General features: G+C 47.0%; 1 pseudogene; it reads right to left on the bottom strand.

The window, feature by feature from the left end:
- Positions 1-933: 933 nt before the first annotated feature.
- Positions 934-17,174, bottom strand: LOC146763207 (uncharacterized; annotated as a pseudogene).
- Between the last annotated feature and the right edge of the window lie 1,075 nt (positions 17,175-18,249).

The raw sequence follows: 18,249 nt of genomic DNA, 5'->3' as shown, positions 1-18,249 counted from the left end.
GCGGTGTGGGAGGAACTATTTGTGATGCCGCTGCAAGAAGTTCCGGGCGGGTCCACGCGGAGGGACCCGGCGGCGACCCTGGAAGTGGCGCGACCGGCGGCTCTGGCAGCAGCAGCGGCGGCGGGACTCCCCCTGTCAGCTCTGGGGGCCCCGGTGCCACTGCCAGAGGGCTCGGGGGCTCCGGCTGGGCGTAAACCGTGGCATGGGGTGCGGGATGATCACGCTCCAGCACAGTGTGGGTGGAGGGAGGCAGAGATCTCTGAAGGTTGCTCTTGGGGAAAGAGGTTTATTGGGGGTGCAGGAAGGCCCAAGCCTCGTGCTCTCAGGCGTAGCACGTGGCCAGGCTTAAGAGGGCGGGGGAGGGGACAGACAAAAGGAGGGTTTAGGAGAGGGGAAGCCCCAGGAGGGGAGGAGGTTCTAAGGGAGGAGGAGAGGTCCAAGAGGCCGCATGGCTTCTCAGAGCCCCCTTATCAGGGGCTCCTAGGTGGGCTGGGATAAGGCATGGGCCAATGGGGTTACAGACACTAATGTTTTAGGGGAAGGTACAGAGGTGTGGGATGAGCCATACATCTTTTGGGGGGTGGGATGGAACAGTCCATTTCACTCCAGGACTCATCCAAGGGCAGAAGTGACATTTGGCTAGCTGGGAGAACTTTTCATCTTAGCTGTATTATTTATGAACAATCATATCTATCTATCATCTGCAACAATGGGGCACGTGGGAAGCAGCAGGCTGCATTAGAGGCGCCACGGGCGCGTCAGGGGGCGGCAGGACCGGGGACAGCACCAACTGCACATGCGCGGGGCACACCACATGGTCCGTCTGGTGAGCCAAGATGGCGGCCGTGTCTACCGCGCGGCTAGAGGAGCCGGGGGTCGGGGCTGCGCTGCTGGAGGATTGCCGCGCATTCATGGGTGCGGGGGGTGGTGGGGTCACGGTACGGGGCCCTGGGGCATCCCCCCGCGGCCGTGGTTTGGGCTGGGGGGGGGGGTGAGGGGCTTCTCGCCAATCTCCACCGTGGGGCTGGGACTGGTGGGGTGGTCACGTGTTCGTGTGGCGCGGGTGGCATCTCTCCCAAAGCATCGGGGGTTCCTGCGGGAGGTGGCGGCGCCAAGCCGGCTGTGGCTGGCCCCGGCTCTGCCGTTTGCAAAAACGGGACCAAATGGTTTTGCAACAGGCCAGCGAAAGCGGTGATCGCAGCTGCGAGAGACGTAGGCGAGGGGGCAAGCATGGCTGCGGGCCCCGCGGCATGCTGTGGGGTTGGGGCAGCCGCAGTTGTGGCCGCCGGGACAGCGCAGGCCGGTGCCAAGCGGCACGAGGCGGGGGATGGGGGCGCGGGGGGGGCCTCAGGGGTGGGGGGGGCTGCGGTGGCCGCAGCGGGGGTGGGGGGGGCCACAGTGGGGGCGGGGGGAGCTGCGAAGGGGGCGGGGTCATCAGCAACTGCGCGGGCCGGCCACGTGGCCGGGACCGGCTTTTGTGGAACGAACAATTCGGCCACAGCCCTAAAAGCTGGGAGCAAATCACAAGCTTTGGGGTCTCGTCTAGAAATGTCAATAACAAGCCTATTTCCAGCTGAGTCCCAGAAATCTCTGGTAAAGGCGGCTGACCTCTCAGCATGAGGGAAGTTAAGCAGGATCCATTCCAGGAGGCTTTTTAACTCTTCCTTAGACAAAGTACTGTTATGACTACGTAAGAGATGGTTAAGTTGCTTATAGAGATCTCTATCAAGGGCAGAGTGGGATTGTCCCATTTTTTAGACCTGTGTAGCTCACCTAGATGTCGCAAAAGCAGAGACCTCTGTCGAGTTTCGACGTACCTCCTGTCGGTGCTCAGGGCTCTGCATGGGTCCTCTCAGAGCTTGGGTGTCTCTCCGGGACGGCTTTGCCATGCCCAGGACTTCCAGACTTCCCCCTCGGGGCTTCCAGTGCAGGCAGTGCTAGGCACTGCTATCTGCACTCTCTGCACATGGCGATGTGTCACGAGGCAGGTCGCTGCAGCTCCGCAGGTAATGTAGTTACCGTGCATGGAGAGGTGTCCCACAGGTAGATGTGGATTCCTTTTCCTCGTTGGGCGCCAGTTGTAGAAAATATCACGCTCCAGCATGGTGTGGATGAATGGAGGCAGAGATCTCTGAAGTTTGCTCTTGGGGAAAGAGTTTTATTGGGGGTGCAGGAGGGTCCTGCCTCGTGCTCCCAGGCGCAGCACATGGCCGGGCCTGAGAGGGTGGGGGAGGGGAGAGACAAAAGGAGGGAGATGGCTTGAAGGGCGGAGGAAGTTCCAAGACGGGGGGAAGTTCCAAGAGGGGAGGAAGTCCAAGAGACCGCGTGGCCTCTCGAAGCCTCCTTATCAAGGGGCTTCTAGGTGGGTTGGAATAAGGCATGGCCAATAAGGTTACAGACATTTGATATTTTAGGGGAGGGATAGAGGTGCGGGGTGAACAATATATCTTTTGGGGGGTGGGATGGAACAGTCCATTTCACCCCAGGACCCATCCATAGGCAGGGGCATTGTCCGGCTAGCTGGGAGAACTGTTCTCATCCCGATGTATTATTTATGAGATATTATATTTATCTCTCATCTGCAACATTCCTTGTTACTCCTTTTTACTAAATTTTTTAGGCAAGTCCTTTTTGACACTCCTTAACTGTGGTTTCCCACCGTTCCTCGGGTATCTCTTAGTCAACAGGCACTAATAATTCCCATCCACAAAACAAAGTTATTACTTCAGTTGTTTTGAGTTCTATCTGTATACAGGATAGATTCAGTACTCAATACTTCTTGCAATGAGAGCATAGATTTTGTGAACTACAATACCAATTATTCCCATAATTTGAACATTTACTTATAACCCAGCTAGCATGTCTAGTATTGGGATGAATCAAATAAAGTATACAGTATAATACTAATGGTAATTTCCCTTCTTCCCTGTACAAGTCGCAGGCTAAGGCCAGAATATAAAAACTCTTTGATTAAAATAGTCCTGATCCTCTTGTTTGAAGTGGCAGTATTCTTCTCCTAAGGACGTGTTGGAGGCGTCTCAGGGCTTATTTAGGCAGTGCTTAAAACCAGTGATGTAAGCTTTGCTTTATTTCTCAGTTAGGTGTTATTCTTTGTACCTTCCTTGGTTCATTTAGGTCTTCCCAAACCGTAACCACCCAGTCCCAGTTGAAAGCCAATTTGGTGTCACCTGGTTTAGATGTAATAGTCTATTCCTCAAGTTTCTTCACAAGTCCTTTGATGTTGCTGGCATGAATTCACCCTCTTTCCCTGTTTCAGATTGCTGCTTTAGTAGTACTGGGAAAAGACTTCTTAATAACACAGTGATAAAAGAAAGACAATACTGCATTAACTTTTACCATTAGTTTTCTTTAAAACTTTCTGGGTTTAACTAAAAGCTTTTTTTACTGACACCTCTTCTTCTTACACCCTGCTGCGTTAATTGCTGCAGAGGCAAATTCTTCTTCCTGTGAATTGTAATTAGTTAAATAAGAAAGACCAGGCCAATTTTAACACAAGATATATCACATGTCTTGCTTTTTACTTTTTGGGCAACATTTAACTCTTTTAGCCTTACAGACCCATTCTTCAGAACAAAAGTCTCCACTTCTTAACAACAAAAAAAGAAACAAACAGAAAGAAAAAAAAGAAATCTTGCTTTAAAAATAAACAACTTTGTGAGGTTTGGAGAGCCATCGAGAGATTAAGTCTATCTCTGCCTTGGTCTTATCTCTAATGCTGGCCCCTCTTCCTTTTTTCACAGCAGTGCTTTAAACACTGTCTCTCACAGACAACTGCCCATGCAGGGGGAGGCCGGGGACAAGACCCACACCTCGCTTCCCTCTCCTTCTGTCTCTCGGCCCTCAGCGGCGCTTGCCGGGTCCGAGGATACCATCCTGGACTTGGGACCTTAGCAGGCTGGGAGCTACCCCTGGTAGTTCTGCCATGGAGCCAGCCCACTCCTCAGCGGCAAACCCACGCAATCTTCACCCAGCACTGCCTCTGGACACCCCCCGCTCTCTGGGACCCTGGCACAACCAAGCCAGCCCCCAAACCCCAGTGGCGCCTCATGCAAACCGTGCCCTGTGCCACTTCCACCGGCTGGATGAAACACTGGGAGTTGCTGTGCTGTGTCAACCCCATGAATCAGCTCCTGCTGCAGCCCCTGAGACCCCACTTCCTAATTTTGACTACTCTAAACCTGGCGTCCCCAGGTGCTTTTGGCAATCTATTTCCTTAGTCTACATAACTTGTTTTCCCTTCAAGGAGGGCCCGTTCTGCTAAACTTTTTCTGCACCCCAGTTCGGCATTGAACAGCTTCCTAACAACCATGTGTTAAGACACTTCTCTGCCCTTTATGCAGAGACTGCATTCGAACCCTTGTCCTCTTCTAGCACCAAGACATCATCACTCCACATTCCAACATCCCAAAGTCTGCCAATCACCCCTCCCCCCGTTTTCAACTTATTTATTCCTTCCCTTCTCTGATTCAACACACCTCAGACCGCATGAGGTGCACACACAACTAGTTTACTTCTAAAAGTAAGCTTGCGCCCTTGTTTTACTAGGATCACAGTAGCTGCTATAGCTTGAATGCATACTAGCCAGCCATGGCTTATTTGGTCTAGCACCTTTGAAAAACAAGTTACTGGTCTCTTTACTCCTCCCTACTCCTGAAGTAAAATTCTATGAGCTACTCCATTTTCTACATTTATGTGCAAATGAAAAGGGTTTTTCTAAGAGGGTAAGCTTAAAGCTGGTACTTAGGCCAGTTTTAACTTCAGCTCTTCTAGTTTAACATAGTTTTCCTTTTTTAATTTTCTATATAAAAATTGTATTGCTTGTGTGCACCCATCAATCCATAATCTGCAATATCCTAATAATCTGAGTAGTTATCAGATTTCCCTCTTTGAAGAGGGAGGGAGAAGAGATAAAATTCCTGAAATCCTCTCATAGTTGAGTTTCCAGCTACCCTTACTTATTAAGTGTCCAAGATATTTTACCTCTTGATACACCTACCCCTGGCAGCCCCCCAAAGTTACCAGACTAGCCCAGATCTACGAGGCCTTGGGGGGAGTGTACCAGGAGCTGGACAAAGATTCCAAAAGAGGCTCCAACCCCTGATGTGGTCTGAGATGTTTATTCCATAGGAGGAAGGGGGAAAGAGAGTGAACCAGGAAGGGACAGAGCCTTATCTAGGCTCAGTACAGGAGGGGCTACTTGATTCCTAGCCAATTGATTCAGGAAAGGAAGGAAGGGTCATACTAACAGATCGCATCTACAGGGGTCTCTGGGGAGGGAGAAACCATTCCCCAGAGGAATACAACACCTCCCCCTTATTTGTTTAACAAGGTTACAGGAAATCTTTAGGTTCATTTTGACACTGAGTGTTGGTTTTCCCACCACCTACAATTGATGGCGTAGTCAGACTTCTTTAGATTTGCCAACTCTATGTGGTTGACTTCTGAGGTAGCAGGTATGAGACCCTTGATAGCTTTGAGAATCAAGAGACATAGGATCCCAAACGCTATGGTTACAAGGAACAGAATAACAAGAAATAACAAAATTGATCTAACTATAGAAGTCCACCACCCTATGAATCCCCAGCCCTTGAACAGTTCTTTGAACCAATCCTCAGATTCTTGCTTCACTTGTCCTATCAGGTTGTTCATGTTTCGAAGGGCAGCATGGATGTTTGGAGCCTTTGCAGTCAGGTCCATGCAACAAAGTCCTTTTAATTCCTTGCATTCATGTCCATGCAGTAACAAAAAGAAATCTATAGCAGCGCGGTTTTGAAGCGTGGCCTGTCTGGTAATTTCCTCATCTTCTAGGAGAGAGCTGATGGCGGTAGACATCAAGTTTGCCTGTTTGACCACCCAGCACTCTAGATGGCCCAATTCACCTAGAGCTTTGGCTGCTGTGACCCATGGAAGGAACAGGGACACAGCAACTCTTTTTGACTTGGCCCAATGAAAAATTTCTGAGTTACAATTTGGGTCCAGATTGTCCACACTCCTCTTTTGAATTTTGTTTGCTGATTTGTTTTTGTGAGTCCATTCACCAATCAGAGTTTGGTTGGGTGTCAATACGGACAACCGCCCTATGGTACATGGCCCTCCTAAAAGCCGAGAAGGAATTCCTGCCCATGCCCGATCCCCACAAATCAAGAACAATCCCTTAGGGAGGCTTTTGGGACTGGGGTGAGATGGGTTGTCTGCCCCAATGTGGCTTGTATTCTGACACCACCTTCTTGCAGTAAACTCCCCACGATATTGTTTTATGATGTGGTACTCATTAGTGCTAGAAGGTTTTGGGAGGACAGAGAAATGTATGCATTAAGCTGCAAGAGAAGAACCCAATAGCTCTAACTCTTGGGGTTCCTGAGCTATCTTGGGCAAACCTTGCAACCATTCCTCTAAGGATTTAATGATCACCACTGTGGGAAGGGGTCCCGGGGTTAGTCCACCTGGGATGCCCTGGAAGACCACTTTTGTATAATTTTCCCGCCTCCTCCGATGCCAATCATTTATCCCTGTTCATGTCCATCATCATTTGAGCTATCTCTTTGTTCTGGAATGCTCCTTGTTTTTTATGCCTTCACTGCTTCCCTAGTGTTAGCCATCTCTTCCCCCCTGTCCCCATCGGTCCTCACCCTGTCGGTCATCCCTACTCCTCCCCTGTATCAGTCCATTATTGGCTGATTTGTACCCCCACCCTCCGATCCCCTTTCTGTTATATACCTTACCCTGCTCTCGAGACCACGCGCTCAGAGCCCGCTCCCCTTCCTGAGAGAGTGTCTCCCTGCACCTCCGACTTGACTTTTCCCTCAATAAAACCTTCTGGAAAACACAGCAGCCTGCGTGTCCTCCTGCCTTCAGTGGAAGATCTCCAGCAGACCGTACCCTCCATGGCATTCCCAGTGGGACACAGGTCCTGGCTGCCACACACCACAGCTTGCCTCTGATGATCTTTGTGTGGTCGGGGGGTGTGTGTGATTCCGGAATTTCGTTGGACCTATATTTGACCAAACCTGCTGGAAATTCTCCAGCCTGCAATGGAATTCCTACCAGACAGGTGGACATAGGGTTCTTTGCTATTGCAGTGGACAAGCATATGTTTTCTTGCTGAAGTGTCTGTGCCAGGGTCACCCAGATGTTTTGACGTGGCTGAGGGATGATCCATGCAGTTGCCTGACTGTTCAGCATTAGCAAGATGACAACTTGGTTGGGGTTCATCTCAGGGTTGAGTGGGAGGTAGGTTTTCTCTAAAAAGGAAACATAAACATTTTAAAGATATGTTAAAAGTTTCTGTTTGTGGCGGAAGGACTTCACACCTAGGAAAATTCTCTTTCTTCCATTCAGCGGCATTTTCTCTTTGAAGCATCGGCTACTTGCTTCTCATCCCCTTCTGTCTGACCTGGATTCTTAAGAACAAAAGGTTTCAGCCACTTCTGGGGAATACACCGAGGGCCTGAGGGAATAGCCATACATGAATAGCCACGACCCCAGGTCACGAGCTCATAGGAACCCTTGGTTTCCCAAGTTTCTGGATCCCTAATCAAGACCAGTGTACGCTGAGACAATTTGAACTGATTGCCACTGTTAAAATGACATACCACTGGTGGACTCATGTTTTCAAATTAACAATTCAGAAAATTGATGGTAAACATGGCTTTACAGAGCTTCTCCTGTGGAGACATCCATAGAGTTGAACTGCTCTGTCTATGCAAGACCTGCTTGAGCATCTGGTGTGCACGCTCAACCATGGCTTGACCTGTGGGGGAGTGAGGGATGCCAGTCTTATGTTCCACTCCCCACTGCAGGAGAAATTCCAGAAAATCCTTGGATGCGTACACTGGGCCATTATTAGTTTTAATTATTTTTGGAATCCCCAATACTGAAAAGGCTTGCACTAGGTGCTGTTTGGCATGCACAGCCTTTTCTCCTGTATGGGCAGAGGCATACACTGTGCCTGAGTATGTGTCAATGGTTACATGAACATATTTGGGGTGACCAAAACTATGAATGTGTGTGCTGTCTGCCACACTTCACAGCTGCCAAGGCCCCAGCGGTTAACCCCCATGCCCATGGGTGGCATGGCCTGGAGCTGGCACTTGGGACAGTTGGCCACAGTGGCTCGAGCCTGACTCCGTGTTAGCTGGAACTATTGGATTAGACCTGGCACGTTCTGATGGTAATGTTGGTGACTCAGCTTTGCCTGTTGGAAGACATCAGGGACACATGCTTTTTCAACTGGTGCAGCAATGGAGTCTGCCTGGTAATTCCCCTCTGCGATCTCGCCTCGCAAGTCAGTGTGTGACCTCACATGCATCACAAAAAATGGATGCTCTCGGTGAGAGATTAAATAAATCAGCTTTGAGAGCAATCTGAAGAGATGTTCATTCTCTATTTCTTTGAGCACGGCCTGCTCCACCCTGGACACTACCCCCACCACATAGGTAGAGTCTGTTACCAAATTGACTTGCTCTGAGAACCTCTCAAAAGCTCTTACCACTGCAGCTAGTTCAGCCACCTGGGGGGATCCCTCCACAAACTCAATATCAGCTTCCCAATGCTGAGTCTGTGGATTTTTCCATGTCATCACCAACTTGTGGGAAGCCCCAGATGCGTCTGTGAACACTGTGAGAGCCTTGAGTGGTCTCCTACTCCTCTTTTCCTGAAGAGTGAGGTGGAATTCCTCACTGAACAACTTGTGAGACGGGGCATGGACTGATATTTGTCCCCTGTAGCTGTCCAGAGATAATTAGAGACTGGCATTGCTCTGGAGCAAATGCTCAAACGTCCCTTTGGTCAATCTCTCAGGAGAATTCCTTCCCTCCTCAGAAAGTCTGACTGGAAGGTGAATACATGCAAAGTCACATCCAGCCAGTTCATATAATCTCACCCTGGCCTTCAGAATCAGCTTTGCTATTAGCTCTTGTGGCTCAGTGATGGTCTTGGATCTTTGATGGGAGAGGAAGACCCACTCTATGATCAAGAGTGAATACTTCTGCCCATCAATCCATTGGAAAATCAAACCATGCAAATATGGAAGTTTTCCTAGAACAATGAAATTAAAAGGCATGTTTGGCTCACATCAATGTGCCTGCCTCTCCGACAAGGCCTTCTGTACCTTTTTGATTGCTGTCACTGCCTCTGGGGTCAGTTCCCTAGGGGAGGCCAGCTCCCTCTCCCCCTTCAATAAATTGAAGAGAGGGTCTAGATCCTCATTTGTGAGGCCTAGCCAGGGTCTCACCCAATTCAAAGACCCACACAATGAGTGGAGGGCCACTAGTGGCTTGGGATTGCAATCAATTTCCAATTTCTGTGGAACAATGGTCCTTGCAATGATTTCCAAACCCAGGTATTTCCAAGGTGGCATCCTTTGAGCTTTGTCTTTCTGCAATTGAAATCCAGCAGAGGTTAAAACCTTAACCACTAGGTCAAGCGTGTGTTGGAGTATAGAGTCATTGGGGGCACACACAAGCACATCATCCACAGAATGAAGGATGATGGTGTCCTTTCTCTCTGCACCTACCGGAGACAGTAGTGAGGCTATGTATTGTTGGCATATGAAAGGACTGGATTTTAGACCTTCAGGCAAGACCTTCAGGCAAGACCTTCCAGTGATAGCGTTTCATTGCGGCTTCTCGATTGATGGTGGGAACCGAGAATGCAAACCGTGGGGTTTGCATTCAGGGTGCAATGGAATTTGGAAGAAACAGTCCTTGATATCTAGGACAGCCAATTGCCAATCTCGAGGGAGCATTGTTGGACTAGGCATCCCTGGTTGGAGTGGTCCCATGTCCTCTATAATTTTGTTTATTTCTCAGAGATCATTGATCAACCTCCACTTGTCCTTCCCTGGTTTCTTAATTACAAAGACTAGGAAATTCCAAGGGCTATCTGTGTCTTCTATGTATCCTTGAGGCAATTGTTCCTCCACAAGCTCCTCAAGCACCTCGAGCTTCCCTTTACTCAAAAGGCCACTGTGCTACCCACTTTGGGGTGTTATCCAAGCACTTTAACTTGTGGGTAGGGCGCTGCACAGTGGCTAGTTCCAAAAATCCTGGAGTGTCTTAGGAATGACCAATTGGATTCCCCACTGGGACATGGTGTCTCTCCCCCAGAGGGGGGCCTTATAGTCTGAAACAAATGGATAAACACTTGCCACTTTTCCATCAGGTCCCTTGTCACTGTTGAGGCGGTCGCAACACAAAGTATAGACAGTAAGCAGTTTCAGATGGCAACTGTTTATTCTCAAAGACGGCTGACCTTTTATACACTTTCTAATTGTTTATCCTTCTTCTACCTAACTATTGGCCACAATAATACAACATAACACCATTGGTGAAAAATAACAGTGACTTCAGCTAACTTTCTAAAAATACTTCATCCAGCTGCAAAGTTCTTTCCTTATCTTTCTTCAATTCCTCTCTTCTCTCGGTCTCCTTGGTGACAGCCTTGGAGAAAGCTGCTTATCAGCTTCTTCTTGCTTCTCAGATTCTTCTCAGCTTCTTTAGCTAACAGCCCTGCTGTTAGCCCCTTCCCAAATTCCCCCTTTTTGTTTTTGACCAGTAAATACAACTGCTATGGATTTTTTCAGGGCCCTTTGCAAAAATTCAAGCAGACAGGGTGTCATGGTTTGATACTGGCACAATGCCAGTGCCCCCATGAATATGCAATTGAATGCTGTGAAATGCAATCGAGAACAGAGAAAAGCAGGCCCAAGCTTAATACCAGGAAAAAAAAAAATTAAGCTACTACTATAAAAGAAAAAAAAAAGAAAGAAAAAAAAACACCACACACAAAGATCAAAATGAAAACCTTGCAAAAAATTCCTCCTCCCACCACCCAACTCCAACAAACCACAGTGAGACACAATCTGGATCCCAATCAGGTTTCCACCCTCCAGACAATCGATACTCAGACTATCGAGGGAGAGAGGAGTCTCTCCTGTGCCACAGACCTCCCAAGAAACACAGCTGGAACATCCTGTGTTTCCATGCCACACATGGTACCGCCCAGAGAAAAAGTTTGCCATGGTGACCCTTCTCCTTTCCATGCACAGTGCTCTCACCACCAATGCATGGATGGACAGACTGCTTTTAGGACTTTTCTTTTCAAGGATGCCCTGCCAAGAGGGGAAAAAAACAACAGTTCAGTTTTTCATTTTTTGGGACCACAGTCCCACCCCCCCCCCCCCCATTTTCTCCCTGGAGCCGAGGGTCCAAGAACAGAGATCTTCTTCTCTTCTTCTTCTTTGAGGACAGGGGGCACCACCACAAACCCCCTAACTTTTCTCTGTTCGCTCCAGTTCTGTCTTTTCCCAGCTGAAGCATGGTCTCTTTGGCTCACTGGCATCCTCCTAAAATACAGTCTCTCTTGGAGGAGAAAAATCGGATCAGTCTGTGGCTACCAAGGAAAAGTCCAGCCAAAAAAACATTCCATCATCTCCTCCCACCTAGAATTTCTCCTTCTAACATCCCAGGGTCCAGGCTGTCTCTCTTCCTCTCTTTCAAACCGAGGAGGAGTGAAATTTCACAAAGCTCTCATTTCTCAAGGAAAGGGTTAAAAGTCAGGACTCCCTGGCTGGCTCTCTGCCCGGATTCTCCGGCTCCCACAGGCAGCTGGGCATCTTGCGGCCCCCCGCCCCACTCGTCTCCTTCCCTGCGGTGTACTGCTGACAAGCCGCTGCTGTCTCTTTCTCTCTCTCTCTCTCTCTCTCTCCCTCTCGACTCTGGGGGGGGGGGGGGGGAACGGAGACATCCCAGATTTCTTCCACCCTTCCATCTGCAGGGGGTTCCAGTCCCCTCCACCCTTTGTCCTACCTCCTACCTCAGTCAGGCCATGGGCCTTCCCCTGCCCCACCCAGCCACGGCCGGGCAGGGGAGACTCTGCACTACACGCTGACCGGAACCAAAGAGAGCGAGTTCCCCTGGGAATTCTTCTTTTAACCCCTCTGTGTTCTCAGAGGCGTGTCCACCTTCAATTGGTCAATATCCAAATTGGCCTCTTCCTTCAGAGAAAATTCTTTTTCCGTGTCAAACCACGACACAGGGGAAACACAAACAACAATTACAACCTTCAACATAAATAACATTCCTATTCTTTACACAATCATTCTTGTCCTTCATCCATCTATAAGTGCTTTTAAGTTTAACTACTCTATCAAATTATATCTCTAAACTATAGCCATCTAAAGTGTTATCCTAATAAGTGCAAACCAAACCCACATCCTCTAGTTACTATGAAAACACACAAAGACTGATAAGATACATGTTCTGATATATGGCCTTAACCAGTGTCATACGTATGTTCTGCTTCAGCTGTGGAACCATCCATTCTATTCCTTCCTGCACGTTCCAGATAAGGTTTAATACAACGAGCAGGAAGCCATCGAGGACCATTATCTGTCAAAACACAACCATAACCTCTCCCCCAGGTTATTAGTTCCACTGGACCAGACCACAGACCAGTAATTAGATCCTTAACCCATACCTTAACATTTCTACGAAAATCTGGTTGCTTAGAATTCAAAGAGGAAAAATGGTAAAAAATTGGAGATAACTGTGAGTCAGGTAGGGGATGCAAAAAAATTAACACATAAACAGCTTTATCTAATTTCACTTGAGGTGACTCCTGTTGCATTCCCCCTTTTTGTTTTTGAACCTGACGTTTAAGAAGATCATGAGCCCTTTCGAGGATTGCTTGGCCTGTGGGAACATGTAGAATACCTGTTGAATGCTCAATGCCGAAAGCACGAAAGAATGCTTGCGTTTTCTGCAAAGCATATGCTGGGCCATTATCTGTTTTTATCTGACATGGAACACCTAGGATAGAAAAGGCATGATAAAAATTATGAATAGCATCACGAGATTTTTCTCCTGTGAGTGCTGAAGCAACCATGGCATGAGAAAAGGTATCTACTGTAACATGAACATGCATAAAGCGACCAAATTCCAGCATTTTTGTCACATCTGTTTGCCATTCCTCTAAAGCAGGTAAACCCCTAGGCTTGGTACCATAATACTGAGAAACATGAGTCATGTGACAGTCAGGGCAAGAAGAAAGGATTGATTTTGGTTCACCAGGAGACAATTTAAATTCCTGCTGTAAAGCTTGAGCACTCTGATGAAAAAATCAATGAGACAAAACTGCCTGCTGCAACACATTAGGTACAGTTTTGATTGCAGCAGCAGCTATTAGGGAATATACATAGGCATTGCGTTCAACAAAAATCCAGGTAATGATGTATGGCTACAAATATGCATAATAAAATAAGGATGTTTTCGAGCACAAATAACTGTCCATAACTTCACGAACATGGTAAATAAGGTTTCTCTTGAACACTGTACAACACTGCTTGATCTAGATGTTTAACTAAATTAGCAACATAAATGGAATCAGTAACTACATTTACAGAATCAGAAAATAAAGAAAAAGCTAAAAGAACAGCACAAAGTTCAACCAGTTGAGGAGATCCTTGTTGAATCATTGTCTCATATTCCCAGTGATCATCCTTTTTCCAAGCCACAACCTCTTTTCCAGTTCTCCCTAATCCATCTGTAAAAACTGTTATACCATCCACTGGAACAGGAGAACAAATTTGCTTCCCTTCAAAAGGAATCTCCTTGGTCAGTTTTAAAACACAATGAGAAGGCAAATGGTATTTTATTTGGCCTGTAAAACCAGATAAGGCAGATTGCAATTCATGATTATTTTGAAAGCACCATTCAAAATACCACTGTTGTACAGGTATCACAATGGTCACAGGGTCGTATCCCAGAATCTCATGACAACGCCTGCGACCTTTGATGATAATATCTGCAAAAAGCTCATAAAGTCCTGGAGCTGTTTTCTGAGATCTGAAAGATAAAAATATCCATTCCAAAATATGCAGTTGGTCTTCCCAATTATCACTCCATTGACACATTTTCCCACATGGTATTTCACAGTCCTTCAAACAATTAAACACCAACAGAGGTATCTATTCTGTTAACAAATTTGTGTACTAAGGCTAATTCAATTTCATCTAAGGTCTTCTTTGCTTCCAGGGTCAATTGCCTCTCATCAGTAGAGGAAGTGATCCCCAATAGCAAATCAAACAATGGTTGCATCTGATAATTGGTTATGCCTAGATATGATTAAATCCAACCTATTGCACCAACCAATTTCTGTACATCAGTAACAGTTTTAACATCAATGTCTAATTTCATAGGTTGAGGCGTAACTTGAGTGTCAGTCACTAACATCCCTAGATATTTCCAAGGCATGTGTTCCTGCACTTTCTCTGGGGCAATAATCAGACCAAAGGCTTTCAAATTTGTCACAGCACATTGTTTAAGAGCTGATAACTGTTGCTTGTTGCCAGATGCCAACAAGATATTATTCATGTAATGATAACAATAGCAGCTATTAAATTGCTCCCGCACTTTTGACAAGGCCTGTGCCACAAACCATTGACAAATAGTTGGCAAGTTTTTCATGCCTCAGGGGAGTACTCTCCATTGATATCTTTTATTGGGTTCAACATTATTTGTGGAAGGCACAGTAAATGCAAATTTTTCTTTGTCTTGCTCAGCCAATGGAATAGTGAAGAGACAATCTTTCAAATCAATGACAACTATTTGCCATTCATGTGGAATCATTGTGGGTGTAGGAAGGCCTGGTTGTAAAGCTCCCATTGTTGCCATTACAGCATTTTTCTGCCATAAATCATGTAAAAGTCTCCATTTTACTGATTTCTTTTTTATTACAAAAACAAGGGCATTCCAGGGGCTGAATGACTCTTCAATATGTCTGGCTTGCAATTGTTCTGTGACTAATTCTCTCAGGGCAGTAAGCTTTTCGGTAGTAAGGGACCACTGATCAACCCAGACAGGTTTATCTGTCAACCATGTCAAGGCTATAACTGGATGTTTACCGCCCTGCATCACAGTGGCTCCTACTAAAAATCTGTGGTAATTTTGACACCCCATTGAGATAAGCAATTTCGTCTCCACAAACTTGGAGGAGCATCAGAAACATAGTGTGTTGTACTGTGTTTTTATATTTCTGTAGCAGTTCTGTAATGGTTTGTCCCTCTACCCCCATTTTCTCCCAATGGTTCCACCCCGAGTTTTCCCGCCTTTCCCTCAATGTCAATCTCCCTGAAAATGCTTAGTCACTCCCCTCTCCCCTCCCTGGTACCTTGTCCATCATTTGGCTCCCCATCCCATTCTTCCACACCTGGGCGTTGAGGGATTGGATGAGGGCCCAGGGCCCCTCCCTTAAGTTTCCCCCATTGGTTTTTGTATCTGTCTATCCTTTCACCTTCCACTCCCCCAAATCCCCCCATTGGTCAATGGGTGTTCCCTTCCCCTTGTTACCGCCCTGGTATTTAAGATGCTGCAAAAGTCTTGAGGCCACTTTTGACTGCTGGATACTCTGTAATTTGGAGCTCCCGGGAGCCTGGATTAAACCTGAAACTGCTTCCCTAGCCTTGAGTCAGCTCTCTCATTATGTCTTCGGATGCCGCCTCTCCTCCAAACAAGGCAGACAGTGTAACTTTCTGCCTTAGCCACTCCCCTACTCTCCTCGAGATACAGGGGAGTGTTCCCCACAGCTGACTGTGCCTCTGCCGGGCACGTGAAGCCAGGGGGCTTCAGATTAGCACAGTGGCAATAGGGTCTGATGTTAGCTTGTTCATCATCAAGATTTTTCACATTAATTACAATGGCTGACAAGTCACCTGTTGTGGTACCACACAACCCCATAAGTCCAAAACTTGCATGAGTGAGAAGCCACAAATGAGGCCAGCAAAGTCACGAGAGTATTGTAACATCTGCTCCAGTGTCAATGAAACCTGTTACCGATATGATTCCTGGGTGGTATCCACTGGCTGTGAGGATGCATGTCTTTTCTGGACAGTTCTCCATTACTTTCTCAGTCCAGAACACTTGAGGTACTCCTGTTGATCCAAAACTTCCTGTGCCGTGACTTCGGTCCACTGTATTGGGAATAGAACTCAGAAAAGGTACAAGTTGAGCAATGCAAGTTCCTTTCTGAATAGTGACAGGGGGGTCATCAATTGATACCATAGAATGAATCTGTCCTAAATAATCAGTGTCAATAAGTCCTAAATGCACATGAATACCTTTAAGTGTAGTACTTGATCTCCCTATCAAAAATTCACTCAATCCCTGTCTTTTTGGGCCATAGGCATTGAGGGGAAATTTGCATATTTCTTTTGTCAAAGTAGTTACTGTGTCGGCAGTGAGTATATCAATCCCTGGTGACCCATTTGTTGCCCCTGAGTATTGTTTGCAAATGGGTAGCTTTGCAGTACCAGGAAGGCCCGTAATTGTTGCTGTGGTTGTCAGGGTATTTGTGTCCCCACATGCCCATTTGCTTTCTTCTTCCTGTTTCCCTGCAACAGCTGACCATTTGCATGATATGTACTCCTGCATTGTTTAGCATAGTGTCCAAATTTAGCACAACTATTGCCCATAACATTGCTGCTTGCATTTGACTTAGATGTTATTTTCTGGGTATTACACTGTGCCCTTACGTGTCCTTGCTGTCCAAAATTATAGCATTTCAATTGAGGTCTTTGAACTGCAGCAAGAGTTGCCATTTTATGCTCTTCTGAGCCAACTTTTGAGCAAGCAGTAACCATTTCAGGCAATGTGGGTTTCCGCAGGTAAGGTGCCAGTAATCTTTCTACAGTCTGGGTTTGCATTTTCTTTCACCAATTGTATACACAATCTGTGTCGCAAAGGTTAATCATCTACCTGTCTTTCAATAGCTGCAGCAAGCTTTTCCACAAATTGCAAAAATGGTTGTCTCATTCCTTGTTGTATAGTAACATATCTCTGTTTTGGAGCTGCCATTTCCATTGTTTTAATTAAAGCATTCATGCCTATTTGCTGAGCTTGTGTCAAAATTGAAGGATCCCACCTTGCCTGTAAATCTGGGTTGGCAAAAGGCCCAGTGCCCAATAAGGCATCAATACCCACAGGATGATGAGGGTCATGTTGTAGCAGCTGCATATTTGTTAAAGCTGTGTGCTCAGCCACTCGCCTCCAAGTTTCTTGAAATACACCATATTGTACTGGTTGGAATAAAATTGTAGCAAGATGTATGATGTCATAAGGTGCAAGCATATCCACATTAATTACATCTATTAATTGCATTACCTCTGAGGAATTAATACCAAACTGAGCCACTTTTGATTGGAGATCTTGCACAACCTTCCAGGCAAAGATGTGATGACTGTCATCCTGCCCTGTTCCAGGAACTGCTTTAAAAACTGGAAAAGCCATTGGGTTATCACAGGCAACATGTACATTAACACTGTGCTCCTGTGGGAGGATTATTCTCCTGCACGGTGGGGGTGAAGGGAGGCAGAGATCTCTGAAGCTTGCTCTTGGGGAGAGAGGTTTATTCAAAGATTCAGGAATGTCCGAGCCTCGTGCTCTCAGGCGTAGCACGTGGCCGGGCTTAGGAGGACGGGGGAGGGGAGAGAGAAACGGAGGGTTTAGGAGAGGGGAAGCCCCAGGAGGGGAGGAAGGGAAGAAGTCCAAGAGAGGGGGAGAGGTACAAGAGGGGAGGAGGGAGGAAGTCCAAGAGAGGAGGAGAGGGCCAAGAGACCGCATGGCCCCTCAGAGCCCCCTTATCAGGGGCTCCTAGGTGGGCTGGGACAAGGCATGGGCCAATGGGGTTACAGACTCTGATGTTTTAGGGGCAGGTACAGAGGTGTGGGATGAGCCATACATCTTTTGGGGGGTGGGATGGAACAGTCCATTTCACTCCAAGATTCATCCAAGGGTAGAAGTAACATTTGGCTAGCTAAGAGAACAATCATATCTATATATCCTCTGCAACATGCTCCTGAGGTACTTTTGGGGGACCTAATCTTTCAATTATGTTCCAATTCCTTTCTTCAGCTACCTTCTTCCTAACAAGTTCCCAAAACTTCTGAGGCTGTCATGGAAGCACAGTTACTTGACATGGAGGCAAAGTCCATGGGGCAGTAAGGATAGATCTATTAGAAGATGAACTATCAACAGTTCCTTGCCCCAACTCAGGTGTTACTGTGGATGACTCTTCACTTGATTTGCTGTCACTATCAGGCAACAGAGGATACGACCTTGCAAATTGTTCATGCAGCTCGGAGGGAAGCAAGGGGCAGATGACTGGACTAGAGCAGAGAAAAGTGTGGGGGGGGGCAGAGGGCTGGGTTTCTCTCTCTGCTAAAGACATTTTGGC

This window comes from Lonchura striata, chromosome W, assembly GCF_050655825.1.
Source record: "Lonchura striata isolate lonStrDom1 chromosome W, ASM5065582v1, whole genome shotgun sequence".
NCBI classification, from domain to species: domain Eukaryota; kingdom Metazoa; phylum Chordata; class Aves; order Passeriformes; family Estrildidae; genus Lonchura; species Lonchura striata.
This window is presented reverse-complemented; position numbering and strand designations above follow the sequence as displayed.